The sequence below is a fragment of the Coregonus lavaretus genome, assembly GCF_964263955.1.
Source record: "Coregonus lavaretus genome assembly, chromosome: 16".
Lineage (NCBI taxonomy): Eukaryota > Metazoa > Chordata > Actinopteri > Salmoniformes > Salmonidae > Coregonus > Coregonus lavaretus.
In genome coordinates, this window is record NC_140003.1 from 11,654,052 (window position 1) to 11,677,365 (window position 23,314).

General features: G+C 41.2%; 1 pseudogene across 1 annotated transcript; it reads left to right on the top strand.

Moving 5' to 3' along the window:
- Positions 1–823: 823 nt before the first annotated feature.
- On the top strand, positions 824–22,446 carry LOC311143698 (protein Wnt-10a-like; annotated as a pseudogene). The gene is made up of 4 exons: positions 824–1,114; positions 2,529–2,794; positions 7,739–8,112; positions 21,127–22,446. The product of its transcript is annotated as a protein Wnt-10a-like (transcript).
- The last annotated feature ends 868 nt before the right edge of the window (positions 22,447–23,314 follow it).

A 23,314-nucleotide genomic window follows, 5' to 3' on the forward strand; every position in this document is an offset into this window, starting at 1 on the left:
GAGTTCGTTTTGATGTTTCAACCTGCGTGTCCTGATCGTGTCTGGTGTGTGTGGACAAAATCAACATGCGCGCGATGGCACAGGTGGACACACGTGTGGTCTGGCCAGCATGTCAGATCAACTCTCCAGTAGGAGGTGCTGCCCAGCCTATAGTTTTTTTTCTGATAGTGGATATAATGTTCAAGGTCTGCCATTGTTTCAAATTTACAAATTCAACATATTTTATACAAGGTTTGTCTGTGTTGAAAATTAGTTACCACGATGACATAATCCTGTGGTTGAAATGTCACCCTCAAAACAACAGTTTCAATTCATTACGTTTTGCAAATCCAATTAATTTTTCATGTCACAATACATTGACAAATTAAGTTGAAATAATGTTGATTCAACCAGTTTATGCCCAGTGCAAACTTGGGACAGACATCGATTCAACATCTATTCGACGTTGGTTCAACGTAATTTTGTTGAAATGATGTGGAAACAACATTGATTCAACCGGTGTGTGCCCAGTCGGTGGGTTGTCCTCTTCTGCCGCTATTAGTTACTCTGAGTGACGTAGAAGTGGGCTGGCAAAGTGCTAAGTGGTGTAGTTTAGAATGCTATCAGTATAAGCAAATCATCACAAGTCAACGAGACTCAAGATAGTGCGCTGTTAGTACACCCACGGCTTTCGGATGTATTCCAATGCAAATATCTTGGCGGAGCTGTCGTACAATTGCGCAGATGTGAGATAGCATGCAAGAGTGTTTAGTCGTCTCTCTTCCAACATTATCTTCATTCAATAAGTTGACAGATAGTGCAGTCAAACTCTGTCGTTCTTTGAATGACTTGTCCTGCAGTCGTTAGGTACATCCAGCACTTTGTCTTTTATCAGTTCTCAAATCAGATCCACACTTGAACTCAAGACCTGTCATCCTCAAAGCGCGTCCCCCGGGAACTCTGGAGTGGACAAACATTTTCTTTGCAAAAATCTGACAGATATTATAGAGAGATATAACTTGTTATACACGCTCTATGTCATTTCTTATATTTTGTCAAAAACAAGCGATACAATGGATTTCTCATTCTGCCGCCTAATATGTATTGTGATGGCAATCGCTCTGTTCAATCAAAGGTGAGTTGAGAAGTTTCATTTACTTAATTTAATATTTTACCTGAAGATTTCTTTGAATTGTAGTCTTTTACTTATACTGGTGTAGTTATTCATCTTCAAGATATACTCATAAATTAATAAAATAATGAATTGTGCCAGTGTTTATCTAAAGTTTGTACCACATGTATTACAGCCTACAGTTGCTACATTATAGTCGGTTGTGATTTTATTTACATGTTGCAGCACCTAGCTACAGTTGACCCTCTAGTCTATGTTGGCACAATCACTACGTTAGGTTCATTGTAGGCATTGCTCTTGTTCGCAAATCATATTGTGCAATTAGTACTGTACAATAAATAACTCAGAACAACTTTAACTTCACAAATCATGTTCATCTAGCAGTATATGAGTTTGTCATAACTTAATAAGTATCATATTATTGACATGATGACTACCTTTACTATCATACATATCATACTCTTTGCATGATAATGTAATGCACATGGAGATGTTTAGGAGATGTAAGCAAATAAACAGTCTTTGTTCCATACTTGGTCAGTGTAGGTATCCTTTTTAGGCTACTGTAATAACCCAAAGTTGATTTAAAGGGTTATTAAATGTTTACTTCTGCATAACTGTTTTAATGATCAGGATGCTGTATTTACATAAATGTTCCCAATGTTCCCAAGTACTTTTCTACTCAGAATCAAAGTAACGTGAATTTGCTCTTAGAATTTTTCAATGACTCTAAAAAGTTATCCCACACTTTTGGACTGAGTGCTTATTTTTCATTCTTGTTAACATGGTGTCCATCCTCTCTTGTGACATGCCCCTTCATTCAATATCAGATTGCGAGATTTTAAGTTTGATGTCGCAGAGTTATTTGAGACATGGTCAAATGAGTTGTAGAAATGCAATCTGTTATTTTACCAATGCCAACATGTTTCTTTGATCAATACTGTGATTACAGTAACAACTCTGCAAATATGAATGATTGCACAAATTGCATTTAAATGGATGAACTTCATGAGATTGACTGGTGTGTGTCTGTCTGTGTGTGTGTTTGTGTGTGTGTGTGTGTGTGTGTGTGTGTGTTTGTGTGTGTGTGTGTGTGTGTGTGTGTGTGTGTGTGTGTGTGTGTGTGTGTGTGTGTGCAGGAGGCAATATATTTTAGAATGCATAACAAAAAAATCATTAAAACTGGATTTTTCATTTCCACAATGTACAATGTACCGCTTTTAGACCTTCATCTACTTCATGAGTCAATACTGTCAGAAACAATTTACAACCATAAACTCTCAGAAGTGTAATACTGTAAAACACCTGACTCCTGTCATGTAAATGATGGTTGTTACAAATGATTTACATGCCACAGAAGTATCAATCATGTGCTACAGTACAGGCACACCTTAACATCAAACCTTCTGTGTTCCAGGGTAGATTCCAACAAGATTCTAGGGCTGAAGATCCCTAATATCGACCCCATTCTCAACGCTAACACTGTGTGCTTGACCCTGCCTGGACTGAACCACAGACAACTAGAAGTGTGCATGAGAAACCCCGACGTCACTGCCTCAGCCATCCAAGGGATCCAGATCGCCATCCATGAGTGCCAGCACCAGTTCAGAGGACACAGGTGGAATTGCTCCAGCCTGGAGACCAGGAACAAGATCCCATACGATAGTGTGGTTTTCAAACGAGGTGAGTCACCTAACAGACAGTATGGGGTAGGGACACCTCCTGAGTTAAAAAAGGTGCTTCTGATTACCACGCCTGCATCCCAAATGGCACCCTATTCCCTATAGTGCCCTACTTGTAAAACGTATTGCACTATAAAGGGAATAGGGTACCATTTGGGACTTGTCCCCCTTTACTCATTCACTTTACACACTGACTGTTTGTCATTATTATTGAAGGAGTTGTTGGTTTTCTGGCATTTGGTTATGGATGGGTATGTTTTGCCTGAGGCATAGAAACTCTAAATAATTTATATAAACAACCGCTTTTAAATGAGGTGATTAATCCGCTAAGAAATGCATACTTTGAACGAATATTTTGTTACATACAGTTGAAGTCGGAAGTTTACATACACTTAGGTTGGAGTCATTAAAACTCGTTTTTCAACCACTCCACAAATTTCTTGTTAACAAACTATAGTTTTGGCAAGTCGGTTAGGACATCTACTTTGTGCATGACGCATGTCATTGTTTACAGACAGATTATTTCACTTATAATTCACTGTATCACAATTCCAGTGGGTCAGAAGTTTACATACACTAAGTTGACTGTGCCTTTAAACAGCTTGGAAAATTCCAGAAAATGATGTAATGGCTTTAGAAGCTTCTGGTAGGCTAATTGACATAATTTGAGTCAATTGGAGGTGTACCTGTGGATGTATTTCAAGGCCTACCTTCAAACTCAGTGCCTCTTTGCTTGACATCATGGGAAAATCAAAAGAAATCAGCCAAGACCTCAGAAAAATAATTGTAGACCTCCACAAGTCTGGTTCATCCTTGGGAGCAATTTCCAAACGCCTGAAGGTACTACGTTCATCTGTACAAACAATAGTACGCAAGTATAAACACCATGGGACCACGCAGCCGTCATACCGCTCAGGAAGGAGACGCGTTCTGTCTCCTAGAGATGAACGTACTTTGGTGCGAAAAGTGCGAATCAATCCCAGAACAACAGCAAAGGACCTTGTGAAGATGCTGGCGGAAACAGGTACAAAAGTATCTATATTACAGTAAAACGAGTCCTATATCGACGTAACCTGAAAGGCCGCTCAGCAAGGAAGAAGCCACTGCTCCAAAACCGCCATAAAAAAGCCACTACGGTTTGCAACTGCACATGGGGACAAAGATCGTACTTTTTGGAGAAATGTAATCTGGTCTGATGAAACAAAAATAGAACTGTTTGGCCATAATGACCATTGTTATGTTTGGAGGAAAAAGGGGAAGTCTTGCAAGCAGAAGAACACCATCCCAACCGTGAAGCACGGCGGTGGCAGCATCATGCTGTGGGGGTGCTTTGCTGCAGGAGGGACTGGTGCACTTCACAAAATAGATGGCATCATGAGGAAGGACAATTATGTGGATAAATTGAACCAACATCTCAAGACATCAGTCAGGATGTTAAATCTTGGTTGCAAATGGGTCTTCCAAATGGACAATGACCCCAAGCATACTTCCAAAGTTGTGGCAAAATGGCTTAAGGACAACAACGTCAAGGTATTGGAGTGGCCATCACAAAGCCCTGACCTCAATCCTATAGAAAATGTGTCGGCAGAACTGAAAAAGTGTGTGCGAACAAGGAGGGCTACAAACCTGACTCAGTTACACCAGCTCTGTCAGGAGGAATCGGCCAAAATTCACCCAAATTATTGTGGGAAGCTTGTGGAAGGCTATCTGAAACGTTTGACCCAAGTTAAACATGTTAAAGGCAATGCTACCAAATACTAATTGAGTGTATGTAAACTTCTGACCCACTGGGAATGTGATGAAAGAAATACAAGCTGAAATAAATCATTCTCTCTACTATTATTCTGACATTTCACATTCTTAAAATAAAGTGGTGATCCTAACTGACCTAAGATAGGGAATTTTTACTAGGATTAAATGTCAGGAATTGTGAAAAACTGAGTTTACATGAATTTGGCTAAGGTGTGTGTAAACTTCTGACTTCAACTGTAGTTGCGTTTATATGAAATATATTTTCTTATACTACATTTTATTTGAACTGGGTACCAACAAACATACAGTAGGAACTACAGTAGCGAAACGTGCAGATGCATGTTTTTGTTTAGAAGCTTTTATGAGTGGGTTTTGCATATGCAGTATATTATGCATGCCCTATCTAATTGTTTGTTTGGATATCTAATTTTACTACAGGAAACGGATGTCATATCCTCTTTACCTCAAACATGTATCTGCTTGTTGATTTATTCTGACATACTTTATGGGGCCATATTTCTACGTTAGCCTGAATTAAAACTAGGCAAAAAAGCCAGTGAGACACATAAAGTGAGCCTTCTCGGGGCCCGGCTAATGCTTTTACTCTCTGCCAGTGCAAGTGCTGTGAATTTGCTCTCAGCACTTTCCCAACTCTCAGTGGTAATACATAAACCTGTTTAGTTGGTTTCTGTAACACAAAGTGACAGTTTTCTTTAATCTTTAATTCATTTTCCCACTTCCTCAGCCATCAGTTCAGCCGGGCGTGCCTCTCACTTTAAATTATTTGTTAGATTGATTTGTTCCAGGTCTCTCGCCTCAGCCTGCTTGGGAGGAAATCTAAAACAGCATTTTCATGTCTGTGTCTCTGGGCTGCATCTAAGTGCCGTCCTCCGTCCCCCATGGAATCATGGGAAGTTGGAGAGGCAGAAAAACTACTCTGTGTGAGTGTGTGTGTCTGTGTGTACGTGTGTGTACGTGTGTGTGTATGAGTGAGTGAATAGGGGATGATCAATGGAATATCATCGACTATATCTTATCTATCCTCTAAACCGTTGGGGTGCTTTTCTTTAAGGCTTTTCTTTACAAGCACCATTGAACTGGGGTCACAGTTTAGGACTTGTTCAAACTTGGGCACTTTCTTTAACTCCAAATGTAATTTGTAATTGATACTGTATACCTATACAGATTTAATAATAACAGTTACAATTGGGAGTTTTTAAATTATTAAAATATGATCAATCGAATTCTGGCTTGATCATGTCTACTTTTTGTCAACCAAAAGTAAGAAAGTCATTGTTACAAATATCACAAGTTGTAATAACACAAACGAAGTAACACTGAGCATCTCTACAATAGTGACAAATAGGGCTGTTTGTAGTAATACGATTTTCCTCAAAATGTAAGCTTTAAAGTGGCAATCAGGAGTTGAAACAATCACAAATCGCACTCCCCACCCCTGTTTCGGTAAAAAGCTGAGGGTTGGAGCTGGAGAAATGCAACCACACAAATTCATAGGCAGAGCTATGGATGCAAGGACTGCCCATCCATGAGATCACAATTATAGTTTTAACCATGTTTTGATATAGTGTTTGTTTACATTTATGACAGTTGAACTAAGCTCATGAGGCATTAATAAGTTATATTCAAGTGTCACGACTTCCGCCGAGGCTGCTTCCCCTCCTTGTTCGGGCAGGTTTCGGCGTTCGGCGTCACCGGCTTACTAGCTACTGCCGATCCATTTATCATCACTCCATTTGTCTTGTCTTCAATCACACACACCTGGTCCTTATTCCCTCATTAGTCATGGTATAAGTGTTCCCTCTGCTTCCTTGTCTGTGTGGGTGATTGTTTATTGTGGAGGTTAGTGAAGCTCGGTGGAGCTCGTGTATTGTGTATCGACGGGAGTATTTCCCGTGTGCCTTTTATTTTCCAGTGCGCCTGTTTTGTGCCCTGGAGTGCGTTTGACGCATTTCTGCGTAAACCTGTATTTTGCAGTTTAAAGCCTGTTATTCTGTGATTTACCCTCCTGCGCCTGACTTCTTCAACACCACCTCATCACATCAAGAATCAATGAGTACATATCATTAATTTATAAGCCCAAAAATGGATGTAGCAACTGCAGATTTCCCCTTTAAAGTCCTGAACATGTTCTAAACATGTTTCTTTTTATAACACTATTTTTTCTCTTTAGTAAGTGATTCTGAGAAGGGCTGGTTTTACAGGAACTCGGGGAGTCATGGTTACAGGCTATTAGCTCTGATCACCACTAAGGAGAGTACAATATAGACAGACACCTGTGGTGAATATGCTCTGTATGTTACCCTGTAACTATTGAAATGGGCAGTACTGGACAGAGAAACTCTATGCCCATTAAGTTGCTGTAACAATGTTAGGATTCTGCACGAACAACTCGAGGAAGGCCCTCAGAATCGCCGTACCTTCTTTGAAAGATGTGTAGAATAATATGTATTAATGTGGGCGTTGCAAAATTCATGGTAACTTTCCCAAAATGTCCAGGTTTTCCAGAAATCCCTGTTGGAAGATTCCTGGAATTAGAAAGCAATAAGCAGGAAATCCGAAATCCTCTAACCAGGATTTGAAACCCTAGTACTGGTAACTTTCTGCTATTGCTTTTTCTTCTGTCTTGCTGCGTCACCCATAACATGACAGAGCAGCCCATACTGGCCTGATTAGGGCTGAGACGCCATGCGGCTGCTGTGTGGGATTTGGCAGGCAGATCAAACGGTTTCCAACAGTAGCCAGGTTAATTGTAAACATGCTGGAGAGCTCAATAAAGGGAGAGCTTTAAAGGGGATTAACAATACGGTGCTCACGTCTGCTGCACCCCCACCGGCCACTTCCAGCCCTGTTCATGATCACTGTCAGATCCTTAATGTTGAAAGGATGGTGGGGGTTTCTTCACTTTCAACCCCTGGGCCTGGAGACATGCAAGTGTTTGGGCTTAATTCCTATTGTCCCAGATGTTTCTGCCTCTGTTGTGTTGTGAGGTAGGGTGGGGGTTTATACCGGTACTGCAGTGTATCTCAACAACCCATCAGGGCTCATTGGACTTCTCTATAGCTCCACAGATACCTATCTACTGCACTGTACTGGATGTGCAGTAGGAATCAAAAGGAGTATAACAGGATAGGATCTCTGTCGTCAATCTTTTCTTTCTCTTCGTCCCTTGCAGGTTTCCGAGAGAGTGCCTTTGCGTACGCCATCGCGGCGGCGGGCGTGGTCCACGCCGTGTCCAATGCCTGCTCCATGGGGAAGCTGAAGGCGTGCGGCTGCGACGAGAGGCGGAGAGGCGACGAGGAGGCTTTCCGCATCAAACTGAACCGGTTGCAGCTGGAGGCCATCCACCGGGGGAAGGGCATGGTGCACGGAGTCATGGAGCACTTCCCTGCAGACCTGCCCGGGCCTCAGGACTCCTGGGAGTGGGGAGGCTGCAGCCCCGACGTGGACTTTGGGGAGAAGTTCTCCAGGGACTTCCTGGACTCGCGCGAGACATACAAGGACATCCATGCCAGGATGAGGCTCCACAACAACAGAGTTGGCAGGCAGGTGAGAGGAGGCGTTTCAGCTACTGACGAGGGCTGTTTGGGGGTGGTGGGTGGTAGGGGATATGACTGTGCAGAGGGGTTTACAGTACAACTCTCTCTTCTCTATAGAAAATACTTAGTGTGTGGGGGCTCATAGGGCTATGGTAAAAAGTAGTGCACTATAGGGAATAGATTGTCATTTGGGACGTATTCTTAAATCACTGAGGAGTTTTGAATGGAAAAGATGTAGTGGGGTAATATTTAATGTATATGGATATTATAAATACTTTACATGCGACCCGTAATAAGACTATGCAATTTGTATGTTAACAAAGCCTATTGTTTATGACTCCATAACAATGATTCAGCAATATGCAAGATACTATAGTTGAGTTACAGGAATAAAGCATTAAGAAAGGAATAAGAGCTGTCTATCAAAGGAAATAGATTGAATGACATTGTAAAATGAATGAAGGCATAAGCTTAAGTTGCAAAGCATCAACAAGCATTACAAGACGTTATTCTAGGCATGATCAGAGAAGGAGAGAGAGAAGTCATAGCCTGAAAGGCCATGCCACAGAGTCCCCGAGGTGGAGAGAGATAGGGAGAAAGAGAGAGAGTGTATCTCACTAGCGCAGGTCAGGACCAAAGGAGAGAAAGCTAAGACCCTTTTATCAGCATCTGACTTCTTTGCGTTCAAAATCTGAGTTGTTGACCAATAGCATTACTGTTGAGTTAACGTCCAATCAGACGTCAGACCTACAAGATGTCAAGGCAACAGAACCTCTGCTACCCAGAGGTGTGACAGAATGGGGGTTGGTGAGATAATGCAGTGTTCCTAAAACAACACAGAGGAAACCTTGCATACTGTTGATAAGAGTCACTTCAGGGGCTGGGCAGCACTACAAAGGAACATTAACCATGAAAGCAGGTAAAGAATGAGATGATTATGACTTGAATCCTAACAATCACGTCATTCTGATACACAGGGTCTGATTTTATTGGCCCAGAAGTCAGTAGTTGACCTATCAATACAGATGATTATTTCTCCACATGATGCAATAGCTTTGCGAGTGTGGTGTCTTTGAGTCAGGCCTCCTCTCCCACTTTATTCTTATTAATGTTTGTAATCAGGCTGTTACAATAACACCCAAGGACGCAGCTGCGTATATGTTTGAACGTGCTCATAGTCATAGTATGGTTTTTAAGATAACGATATAGGAAATTAATAAAGGATTGATATGAAATAAATGTCATAGCTGACATTTATTGGCAAATTCAGTGTCGTCGCCACACCTCACCTTCATGCATACATACATTTTCCTGTCATTCTTACATTTCAAAGCAAGATGCCTCCTTATGCTTGTTGTGGATGTCTTTGCCATAACTCCTGTTCAAGCAACTTGGATCTTGCAATTTATGCATGCTCAATTTAATCGACTTCCTACTAGGGGCTTTCCCAGTGTAGCATGTGGCTAATAAAGACGCTTGTTTATGATGGCCATATAGCAGTGGCCTGGCTATACTTAACGCTAGTTTTCTTTGGTTGATGTTATGATACCATATGTGATCAATTGAATAATATTCGTTTGGTATTCCATGGGTATTTTCCCAGCCAATGGAGTTGATTTCATGGACAGATGCTTGGTATTGGCAATGGTATTATTACTCTGGTGTTGGACTAAGTGGATGATTTGTGTCAGATTTGTGTTGCTCCAGAGATGACAGGAAGAGTAGCAGTAGCAGGGGATTGGTTTATGGGTTAGTTCAGTATGTTTTATGAAATAAACAGAGAAGAGAAAGTACCCACACAGTAAAGAGTTTATAATAGAAATGTTGATATACTACAATTACTACTACTCCTACTCCTTCTACACTATTACAACAACAACAACTACTACTACTACTACTACTACTACTACTACTACTACTACTACTACTACTACTACTAATACTAATACTAATACTACTACTCCTACTCCTACTCCTTCTACACTATTACAACAACAACAACAACTACTACTACTACTACTACAGGTACTACTACTACTACTACTACTACTACTGCTACTACTATGCTACTACAACTACTAATACTACTAATACTGCTACTTCTACTACCTGTTGTTACTGTTGATGCACTGGACACTGATATTTAAATGACAGCGATAAGTTTTGATTGCTCCCAGGCAGCACTGTTGCCATACACAAAAGGAGCAGTAAATTGCTCATTGTCCTGCGCTTCCTCCGCAGTAATTTGCTCTTGTATCTTTCCATCAGTTGACTTCTGGTTTCCTTGATTATTCAGACAAAACACAAATGTGGAGTTACTTAGCCAAGCGGGGAGAGAAAGATAGATAGAGAGCCTCTGATGATAGTCCTGCTTCTCATGTGCAGTATGATAATCCATGCTCGGCTCTACACAGTGACCCATGAGTTTGTCCATAGCAGAGACACAATGAGCCATGACACCATTTGCTTCTTGGACAAGTTCAAGAGGCCAGTTCTATACTGTACAATCAGATGTACAAAACTTTGAAGTAATATAATTTCCAAATCAACAGTGAATTGAATCCTCTTCTTAAGAATTTCAGAGTTTCTATGTTTACATATTACGAGGCTACTGTTCTTAGTTGGATCCCAAGATCGAAGATATATGATCAATGTTACACCCTTTGGTTTTGCAGTGTTATGACAAAAATATATCAACATAGGGAAGATAGAGAGTCATAGCTAGCTACTAACTTTTGATATATTTGACACTCAGGGTGAGAAGTTGCAGGGAAGATTCATAGTTTGGGCACATTGAAGCTCTGTTTTTGCCAAGAGGCCTATTTGCCAACAGTAGCTGATTGTGTTAGAAACTTACCTGCTGCTACTGGGAAATGCTTTGAAACTGTCAAAACCGCTTTTGGAGACAGCTTCTTGGATCACAAGGAGAGCCAAGAAAACCGGCACTATTAACATACATGAGTTGAAACAAAAACTTCCATTACAAGTAGATTCACCAGAACGTCAATCAACAGTTGCACTGTGTAATTAAAAGGAGCTGTATCTTCAAATGTATTTCAGTATAGCTCTATTACATCTAGCTGGAATTTAGTTTATTGTGAACAGTTTCAATGAACTCAATGTACAGTATCTGAGCTGTGTTTTGACACAGATGACCAGAGTTGTGTTAAAAGCTGCAGAGTCTGTGCATCTGCTAATCGTTTCTCAGATCAGGTTGCACAATGCTCTGGGCGTGTGGAGTGCAGTTCTCTTAGCACTCCTCATATATCAATGCTTTAATGAGTACTACGCTGGGAGAAGAAAACAATTGAAGGTGTGAATGTAATATACTAAAGCAGTGTACAGAGATATCAGAGATACAGTATGTCTCAGGGAGTGGTGCATCGTTAGAAGAACGCAGCCAGGGCAGCACCTTGATTACTTCAAAGAGAGCAGAAAGCCCCCCCCCCCCCAAATCAAAACGATAACACTGACAGGTGAGGTCTCAAATAATACCTCGTACCCTCCACCACCTCCCCCAACCCCTCCCCTAAAAAAAGTGGGTTATACATGTCGCCTCATGCCCACCCTCTGGTTCTCACGACGTTCAGTCTTGTTAAAAGCTCTAATTAGTGGCTGCTGGCTGTTTGGAAACAGATGTTTAAACCCAGCAAAAGATTTTAGACATCAAACACGGCGGAAAGTAAAAAGAGATTCGCCCTTCCTTCCCCCCAAATACAGATTTCAGAGGAGTTTATCAGGGGAGAAAAGTCATAGATAAAGTAATATATTTTTTAACCAAAGCACATCCCTCTCATTCCGACTAATTTCTCTGCTTTTATTTTAAACAAACGTTTTGCAAAATTTACTCCACAGCAGCAGGTGCGTAACTTGTGGGGGAAGGGACTACACTGTACAATTAATAATAGGCTGGCAGTATGTAGTCAGCTAGCGATCTATACCTATTGCCAGACAGTAAATAAATAATGTAGCTAATAAAAGCATTATCTAATTCATGTTAATAAGCTAACCCCATCATTGTTAAGGCCAGCTATTTTTGTAAATGATAATGGTACTTGGTCATATGATTATAGCAGTGTTCAAAGACAGGCAATAGAGAGAGTGAGAGAGAGAGAGCACCGTCCATGTTGAGGATGAACAGGTCATCAGGTGAGAATTTGAGTTAGAAGGCACTATCAGTTCAACTCCTCATCTTTGCTGATTGTAGCCCAATTGCTATAACAACACCGTTGTTCTCTGCATTCTGAATTCATTTGGTTGTCATGGCAGGGGTCAGAGACAGTCAGTAGAGAGAGGGAGAGCACAGCCCATGTTGAGGCACAGGGAGAGAATGAACAGGTCATCAGGTGAACATTTTGAATTTGAGTTATAAGGTAGTCTGGTAAAGCATGTTGCACAGCAATTTACATTGCACACAGATTGGAACTATCGGTTCAACTCCTCATCTTTTCTGACGGTATTCCAAGTGATATAACAAATGCTGTTGCCTACATTCTGATGTCATTTGGTTGTGAAGACGTGGCTGTGCTCAACAATGACACAAAGCAGATTGAACCATGTTGTCGTCTGTCATATCCACCAGGAAAAGCTGGACACCAAAGATAGGACCCCCCCCCCCCCCCCCCCCCCCCCAGGCAATATCCAACACAAAGAAACGCCCTTGTGTAGCAGTATGTTTGTGTATAATGATGTCATGATTGATCAGAACATAGTTTTGAGGTTCCCGCTGCATGACTAAATGTTTACAGTGGCTGTCCACAACATGGAAACATTTGCAATGGTAGTAAATTCCTTTCAACAATATTTTAATTGGAATCACTCAATTGGAACTACACACCCACAACAAGTGCTGACGTCATTTCACATAGCATGTCTGTATTCACAGCTACGAGTACAAGCAATGTGCTAGGATAGTAGACGGACACATTTACATGTAAATGCAGGTAATTTCATGATTAACACAAACTTTCTTTATACACTTGTTTGAGTGGCTGGTGCTGTGGCTGACAATTAGCTTTCTGCTTTTACGTTGTATATTTAGATTAATTATGCTGTTTTTTATTCTCTCTCTCTGATATGTAGCTGAGCTTATTACACATTGACTGTGCATTGTGACTTTTTGGTCTGGCCTTTGTAAATCCTTTATGGTTGCCTGTTGGAGCTCCATTAGAGGCGTGCAGCGTCATCTGAGGAGAGGGAGCATTCCATTGGCCTGAGAGTGTAAATGCTATTGGATCAGTGGGGGGGCACCACCAGAACAAATGCTGACCACTGTTAAGGCACAGCAGGTGGAAACTCTTATGGATACAATTTTATTAGAGGCCAAATTGGATCGGTGAATGTTGTGTACCATTAACAGAGAGTAATACTGCACATGATTGTTGTGTAGGGGAAGGTTCTCATTTGGTCTTGTTACTTTGAGATGAAATGATTGTTCAGTGTCAATTATTGCGTGTCTCCATCTTAACCGTTCTTTGATGACTTGTGTTTGATTTACTTAAGTGATGCTGAAACTTAATGTGATGTGGGTTTGTTTATATTCTTTGAAATGGTGGCTTTGCAACCCTTTATGGTTGTTGTTACATGTCTTTGAATGGAACGACATAAAGCAGTGTGCAATGTAACTTTGTTCGTAAAAATGGCTGTTTAAGATTCCAGGACAGATATATTTACCACAAATATTTTAGTAGTTGTAGTTCACTTCATAACTTAATGTCATATTTGCTAAACATTGAGTCGTTATCGTACTGTAAATCCCATTCAAGATAGACAACATACCAGTAACAATTCACAAGTAAGACAGTCAACAGAAGTCATTTAGGTCATAACATTTTAGTAGACTATTAAATCCCATTTTTAATGACACAATAAGGATGAGAGGAATAGGGGGGTTAAGAATGATGACAATATTAAACAGACACACCATTTGATAAAGGAAGGAGCATGGCTTGCGTCACAAATGGCACCCTATTCCCTATATAGCGCACTACTTTTGACCAGAGCCCTGCGCTGTAAAGGGAATAGGGTTCTATTTGGGACGCAGACATAGTGAAGTGTTTGAGTGCTCTGTAGACCATGTAATACCTAGTATTGCCTGTGGTCCTAATCTGCTACCAATATGTCTTATTTGATCTCCGTCTGGGGCTGGTTTATAGAGGAGTCTGTCTCACTCTTCCCCAATTAAAACAGCCCAGATGTGTGTTTCTAACGGTGGTCTGCCAATGAATTTGGGGGCAATTTCTTCAAAATACGTTTTTTTTTTCTTTGCATAACTGCAGTGTTAGTTTATAAGACCTACATATGTAACGCACAATTTTCAATGAGACTGACAGTCAAAGGCCTGAGATAGAGGCCTTTGGAGGATATGACCATGTGTAGTTGGACATGAATGTTTCCTCATATAAGAGGGCATTCAAATCGAGACGATACACTCCGTAAAAATAGTTATTCGGCTGTCCCCATGGGAGAACCCTTTGAAGAACCCTTTTGGGTTCCAGGTAGAACCTAATATGGAAAGTATGAAAAATGTATGCACTCACTAACTGTAAGTCGCTCTGGATAAGAGCGTCTGCTAAATGACTAAAATGTAAAATGTAAATGTAAAATGAAAGGATTTTACATGGAACCCAAAAGAGGTTATACCTGGAACCCAAAACAGTTTCTTCAAAGGGTTCTCCCATGGGGACAGCCAAAGAATCCTTTTTATATTTTTTTTCCTAAGATGATACCGAGGTACCAGCCTTTGGTTTTACTGTAAATACTGTAAGTATTGTTTGTTTATATCACAGTTTATTTCCTTGTCCATGTTGCTGGGGACATCTGATAGTGATTACCATGTATAATATAGTATGTGTTTTAAACATGATGGAGTATTGTGTGAATATACTATAGAGCAAGGGTCCCCAATTAAATTCAGCCGTGGGACGAATTCACCTTGAGCGGAGGGGCGGAACATAGTTATAAATAATTTGTACACTGCAAATTGACCACAAGAATCCCAAACAGATACAGTGCCTTCAGAAAGGATCCACACCCCTTGACTTTCTCCACATTTTGTTGTGTTACAAAGTGGAATTAAAATGGATTGAATTGTCATTTTTTGTCAACGATCTACACAAAATACTCTGTAATGTCAAAAATGAAGTTAAAGTGTGATATTTATTTTAAAAAATAATTTAAAATAAAACAATAATATATCTTGATTAGATAAGTATTCAACTCCTGAGTCAATACATGTTAGAATCAACTTTGGCAGCAATTACAGCTGTGAGTCTTTCTGGGTAAATCGTAAGAGGTTTCCACACCTGGATTGTGCAACACTTGCACATTATTATTTTCAAAATTCTCCAAGTCTTGCCGTAGATTTTCAAGATTATTTAAGTCAAAACTGTAACTCGGCCACTCAGCAACATTCACTGTCTACTTGGTAAGCAACTCCAGTGTAGATTTGGACTGTTTTAGGTTATTGTCCTGCTGAATGGTGACTTCATCTCCCAGTGTCTGGTGTAAAGCAGACTGAACTAGGTTTTCCTCTAGGATTTTGCCTCTGCTTAGCTCCATTCCGTTTATTTTTTATCCTGAAAAAACTCCCCAGTCCTTAACAATTACAAGCATACACATAACATGATGCAGCCACCACCATGCTTGAAACTATGGAGAGTGGTACTCAGTAATGTGTTGTATTGGATTTTCCCCAAACATAAGACATTGTATTCAGGACACAAACAGTTAATTGCTTTACCATATTTTTTGCAGTACTACTTGAGTGTATTGTTGCAAACAAGATGCATGTTTTGGAATATTTGTATTCTGTACAGGCTTCCTTCTTTTTATTCTGTCATTTAGGTTAGTATTGTGGAGTAGCTACAATGTTGTTGATCCATCCTCAGTTTTCTATCACAGCCATTAAACTCTGTAACTGTTTTAAAGTCACCATTGGCCTCATGGTGAAATCCTTGAGCGGTTTCCTTCCTCTCTGGCAATTGAGTTAGGAAGGATGCCTGTATCTTTGTAGCGACTGGGTGTATTGATACACCATCCAAAGTGTAATTAATATCTTCACCATGCTCAAAGGGAAATTCAATGTCTGCTTTTTTTTACCCATCTACCAATAGGTGCCCTTCTTTGCGAGCCATTGGAAGACCTCCATGGTCTTTGTGGTTGAATCTGTGTTTGAAAGTCACTGCTCGATTCAGGGACCTTACAGATAATTGTATGTGTGGGGTACAAAGATGAGGTAGTCATTAAAAAATCACATTAAACACTATTATTGCACACAGAGTGAGTCCATGCAACTTATTATTTGACTTGTTAAGCCAATTTGTCTTTTCATTTTTTTTTTTTAAAGGTATAAAAGAAATTCCACTTTGACATTATGGGGTATTGCGTGTAGGCCAGTGACATTAAAATATATATATATCCATTTTAAATTCAGGCTCTAACACAACATTTGGAAAAAGATTTCCTGGTGATTTTACTGTCTTTTATGTCCAATATATTTTAATACAATAAAATAAAATAAAACAATCTTTCGGAATCCCTGCTATAGAGTGAGACCTGTACTAGACAGGCAGTATTAGCAGTGGGTGTCAGTAATGAGACCAGTGTTAGGCTAGGTTACATTCCAAATGGCACCATATTCCCTATGCACTGTATATCCCATAGGACAGCAATACTCAACTGGCAGACCTCGGTCCAGATCTGGACCCAGAACAGGGTTAATATGGACCGCGGGTACCCCCACAGGAATGCACAATTTATAATCCAATATTTACACTTGTTTTGGGGAGGGTGTGATTGCGGGGAAAGTGTTTAAATTGTGCAGTATTTAGCAATAATAGCAAGAGTCTGGTAACAAAGTTGTGATGTGTAGCATGAATGTATATGTGTGTGTGTGTGTGCCACAGGAGGTTGGTGGCACCTTAATTAGGGAGGATGGCTCGTGGTAAAGGCTGGAACGGAATAAGTGGAATGGTATCAAATACATCAAACACATGGTTTCCATGTGTTTGATGCTATTCGATTTGCTCCGTTCCAGACATTATTATGAGCCGTCCTGCCTTCAGCAGCCTCCACTGGTGTGTGTGTGTGTGTGTGTGTGTGTGTGTGTGTGTGTGTGTGTGTGTGGTGTGTGTGTGGGTGGGTGAATGAGTGTACAGTATCAAAAGTTTGGACAGGGTTTTTCTTTATTTTTACTATTTTCTACATTGTAGAATAATAGTGAAGACATCAAAATTATGAAATAACACATATGGAATCATGTAGTAACCAAAAAAGTGTTAAACAAATCAAAATATATTTTATATTTGAGATTCTTCAAAGTAGCCACCCTTTGCCTTGATGACAGCTTTGCACACTCTTGGCGTTCTCTCAACCAGCTTCATGAGGTAGCCACCTGGAATGCACTTCAATTAACAATTTATTTCCTTCTTAATGCATTTGAGCCAATCAGTTGTGTTGTGACAAATTAGGGGTGGTATACAGAAGATAGCCCTATTTGGTAAAAGACCAAGTCCATATTATGACAAGAACAGCTCAAATAAGCAAAGAGAAATGACAGGCCATCATTACTTTAAGACATGAAGGTCAGTCAAGTGCAGTCGCATAAAGTTTCTTCAAGTGCAGTCGCATTAAACCATCAAGCGCTATGATGAAACTGGCTCTCATGAGGACCGCCACAGGAATGGAAGACCCAGAGTTACCTCTGCTGCAGAGGATAAGTTCATTAGATTTACCAGCCTCAGACATTGCAGCCCAAATAAATGCTTCACAGAGTTCAAGTAACAGACACATCTCAACATCAACTGTTCAGAGGAGACCGCATGAATCAGGCCTTCATGGTCGAATTGCTGCAAAGAAACCACTACTAAAGGACACCAATAAGAAGAAGAGACTTGCTTGGGCCAAGAAACACGAGCAATTGACATTAGACCGGTGGAAATCTATCCTTTTGGTCTGGAGTCCAAATTTGAGATTTTGGTTCCAACCGCCGTGTCTTTGTGAGAGGCAGAGTAGGTGAACAGATGATCTCCGCATGTGTGGTTCCCACCATGAAGCATGGAGGAGGAGGTGTGATGGTGTGGGGTGCTTTGCTGGTGACACTGTCTGTGATTTATTCAAGACATACTTAACCAGCATGGCTATTACAGCATTCTGCAGCGATACACCATCCCATCTGGTTTGCGCTTAGTGGGACTATCATTTGTTTTTCAACAGGACAATGACCCAACACACCTCCAGGCTGTGTAAGGGCTATTTGACCAAGAAGGAGAGCGATGGAGTGCTGCATCAGATGACCTGGCCTCCACAATCACCCAACCTCAACAAAATTGAGATGTGAAGGAAAAGCAGCTAACAAGTGCTCAGCATATGTGGGAACTCCTTCAAGACTGTTGGAAAAGCATACCAGGTGAAGCTGGTTGAGAGAATGCCAAGACTGTGCAAAGCTGTCATCAAGGCAAAGGGTGGCTACTTTGAAGAATATAAAATATAAAACATATTTTGATTTGTTTAACACTTTTTTGGTTACTACATGATTGCATATGTGTTATTTCATAGTTATGATGTCTTCACTATTATGAGTTGGTGTGTCCAAACTTTTGACTGGTACTGTATATCTGTTTGGGTGTGTGCGTGAGTGAGTGCATGTGTGCTAAGGTGTGGAGAGTCAGTGCAGGTGGTCCGTCCAGTTCAAGTGTTCAGCAGTGTGATGGCTTGTAGATAGAAACTGTCTCTGAGCCTGTTGAGAATTGCAAGACATTAGCCTTAAAACTGCAAAATGTTCTCTCCGCCCCATGGCAAATGTGTAGAATGTTCTCTCGGCCAAAAAGAGGGGTGGGAACAGTTTGAACAGTTTGGGGTCGCAAGGAGGGTGTTTGTTGCTACGCCGATAAATGACAATATTCATCCTGACCTTTGCCATCTAGGAAATATTTGTGACCGGACCTTCTTAAATAGTAGTTGAGTATACCTGCCATAGGGCTTTGGTCAAAAGTAGCACACTATATAGGGAGTAGGGCGCCATTTGGGACTTAGACTAGGAGTTGCTAATCAGTGGATGGCAGACACAGATATGAGCATCAGATAGTTCCTGTACTCTGCTCTCTGTTCTCTCCTCCAGGCTTGTCTAGCCTCTGGGCCTTTGAGCGAGATTCTAATAACCAGTCAGTCAATTCCGCATCCAAAAGGGCTCCTTAAATCACTGCCATATCAGTGTCTCTCGTCAGTCAGTCACCTCCAGGAGAGCTCGGCACGGCAGCAGCTCACACACTCTTCCTCCTGGTGCCACTGGCACGCCCACATCGACTCAGATCATGGTCCCAGGTGCACCCTGGGACACGGCGTGGGGTAAAGGGAACAATCTTCCTGATCTGATCATCATCACCGCACTCATGTCTGACCGGGCCAGTTATGGCAAGAGCAGGCAGGTCCCATTTCCTAAACTGTGACAGCTCTGAGGTTTTATACCCGTTTTGGTTTCAGTTGTCTCTCGTTTTAGTGTGTGATTTTTGCGTCCCCTGCTTACAGGTTCCAGGATATTGCTTCATCCAGACGTTTTTTTGTAGTAAACAAACCTACTAGTTAGACGGTTGATTGCGAGAATTCATGAAAACAACTACAGTAAGAATACAATTAAATCGTCCAGTTCAGTGTGTATCTAAAGCGTTAAGTGGGTTACTGTTGTGTAATTATAGGGTATATATAAAGCCAGAAGGATGCAGTTCAGGGACGCAATGCTCTGATGTAAAAACGAAGCTTGAAAGGCCTGAAAGTATTTCTCCAGGTTTGCGATATTTGGTCTGAATGGGCTGTGATCAATAGTTGTTAGCTTTGGCCCCAGTGAGATCAAGTGTTGTTTCTCTTTCCCTATCATTCCTAATGGATGACTCAAGTGGGTACATGTATCACTCTCCCACTCACATTCACACAGAATAGCACTTTCTCTCTATTCAATGGGAACACCTACAAGAGGCCCTGAAATGAAAACCTCTGCACACAAACCCTTAAAGAATTCATGCTTCTCCACAAAGTATATCTGCTTTGGCAACTGTTCAAAATGACCTTTAGTCTTAGAGTGGCTACGACTATGTCCTCGGCTCAGACCGTCGGAACGCTCTGTTTAATGGATCAGAACACAGCTGAATAATAAAGTGGGTTTCGACCCGTTTCTATCCAAAGGGAAAACACGTTTCGGGATCTCCTCGCTCTATCTCAAAACAAAGAAAGAGAAGCCAGCACATTAAATAGTACAGTTTCACCCTCACGCTCATTTTAGCTGTGACTCACATACTGTACTAGTAGAAACGTAATCCTTTGGCTTTCAGCAGACTGAACTTGTTTTCGATCGTCTTCATGTGTGTGTGTCCCAGGGCAGCTGGGTAGAGGCCTAGGAGAGAGTAGAATGTGGGAGTGCTGAAGGTGTGTGTTTGTGCTTGTGCTGTTGATAGGGGTGGGTATAGGGAGCATCTGTCAGTGCTGAGGGTGGCCCCTTTTCCTGTTGGTAATTGGATCTAAAAGTTTATAACTCAGGCTGACAGATGAGTGCATTGTTGAGAGAATGGGAGGTCTGGGAGTGTGATGTGAACTTGTCATTGTCATGAAAAAGCGCTACTACAGTGCAGCTTCGGAGCAAAACCTCTCAATATTAGACTAGTGGTACTCTACCTACATATTTGTGATGCCTGTAATATTTTTGATGCGTAATTGGTTACTCAGCAATATGAAGCACACACACACACAACTCATTTTGGGAGAGGGGGCCAGGATCAAGTGGAAGGGAGTTCCATCACCTTAGAGTGAGAAATTGTGTAAATAAAGTTAATTTATTTTGAACATTATTGCAGAAAAGTCAAGCCAATTATTTTAGTGACAATTATATGTGATAAATGTTAGCAGTTGTAGAATGAAAGAGGAGTCTAGTCACAGTCTAGTTGATTTGCCTAATTTGATGAGTGAACATGTGTCCTACTACAGGATGAGATGAAGGAGGATGTTAACGTGCAGTTCCCTGTTCCCCTCTGTGCAGGTGGTGATGAACCACATGAGACGGAAATGCAAATGCCACGGGACATCAGGAAGCTGCCAGCTGAAGACCTGCTGGCAAGTCACACCGGAGTTCAGGGTGGTAGGCTCGCTGCTCAAGGAGCGTTTCCACATAGCCACCCTCATCAAAGCCCACAACAGGAACACGGGCCAGCTGGAGCACGCCCACCACCCCACACACAGACGACTCAACGAGCTGGTCTACTTTGAGAAGTCCCCGGACTTCTGCGAGAGGGATCTGCGTTCCGACTCGGCCGGAACGCATGGGAGGATCTGTAACAAGACGAGTCCAGAGATGGACAACTGTGAAAGCCTCTGCTGCGGGCGAGGCCATAACATCTTACAGCAGACCCGAAGTGAACGATGCAACTGCAAGTTCCACTGGTGCTGTTACGTGGTCTGCGAAGAGTGTCGAATAACAGAGTGGGTCAGTGTCTGCAAATGAAGAAATGCAGAAATTAAATAATATACCTTTTTTTAACAGAGAAAGACTGCAATACACCCCTTCCCTTTGCAATGGACTGCCATGTTCATTAGTAGAATGGATCGCACGAAACAAGACTGGAATATAGCCAGTTCAAAGAGGTGTACAATCAATGTGTGCACAGCATGTGTCCAACCACCATAGTTCAGAGACTCTGGATCTGCACTGCCTTTCATCTCAGAAAGTGTTTTTAGGATAAATTAGATTAAAGATAGTGAAATACTATGGATAATATTGATAACTGAGCACTCATTTATTTAAACAAGGGTTCCGAAAATGACAAATGGCTGATTTTGTTATCTCTAGAGGTAAAACAACTGCATGGGATTCCGGTAATTTAAGAAGAAGAAGACAAGCATCAGTTGGGAAAAGCTAGAGATTGTTCCAGAATGTTACATCTGCTCTTGCTATACTCAGAGCGACAGGTTAACCATGTTAACTCATTTGGATTGTTTTGTAATGTTTCAGGTTACAAAATGTGGCAATTCAATATGTCAATCTGCAAAATGGCTACCTTGTCCCTCACAACAGTATATTTGTCCATACTGGTAAAAAGACAGGAAATGTGGACTAGAGTGTTGACTGTTGCGGGTGTTCTCTTGCAAGGATGGAGTTGTGAAGACAGAGGATCAGATGATCAAGTGATAGAGACATGAGTAGTTATACAGAATGAACATGAGAAACAGCCTGAGGGCAATGGTGGAAGGCTAAAACAATGAAAAGACTGGGCCAGATGGTCTGTGCAAATTCTGGTCATCTATAGCCCTGCCTTCACACTGTTAAGATATAGTCAAGGTAATAAAGCACTACCGCTATCTCATAAGTTTGACTCAATGGACAGTTAGAAATTTGCTGGGGTGTGGTCCAAAATAGGGTATGGGTGTTTTTTTATTGGGCACAGGTGAGGGTATAGTGCGTTTTTTCACTGGTTTACATTCGCCCTTTTGCAGGTTTTACTATATAATTTCTTCCATCCTAGCCAAATGTCCTCATCTGCTTGCAGGTGCCTCCCCTATCAAGGTGTTTTGGTACTTCCCTTATGCACTGCGCTTTTCCGCATGTTAACTATACCACAGGTCAATATAGTCTACCAGTCTAACTGTCTATCCTGCTATCTATCCAACATTCATAGTGATAATAGTGGTAGGTGGATCATTTGTAGGTTGACGTGTATTTTCATGAGTCTTGTCCTGAAGGCAGAATTGAGCGATTTCCCCTTAGATAGGCCAGCTGCAAAGTCAAAATTGGCTATATTGTAAAACTTCATGAAAATAAATTAGCTTTTTGGTCTTAATTTAAGGTTAGGGTTATGTATTAGGGTTAGCAGTGTGGTTATGGTTAGGGTTAGGTTTAAAATCAGATTTTATGACATTGTGGCTGTGCTAGCTAGTGACCATTCTGCAGAGCTGCCTCCAGAACAAGATTCACGACGGAAAACGCTAACTTGCGGATCATTTATCCAGATCTGAAATATGCTAAGTAGCAATCATACCACCCATAAAATCATTCAAAGCAGCACCAATTTTCAATATAAGTGGAGAGGCCAGGTGTGTCATTGCGCATGAAAAAACAGTGAAAACATGAGACACACAACTCAAAAAGCTCCTCCGTTGATCTTGTTTAGGGACAATACAATTATCCTACCTAGACTAGCCTACAACACCACATTGCAATGAGTAATTGCATT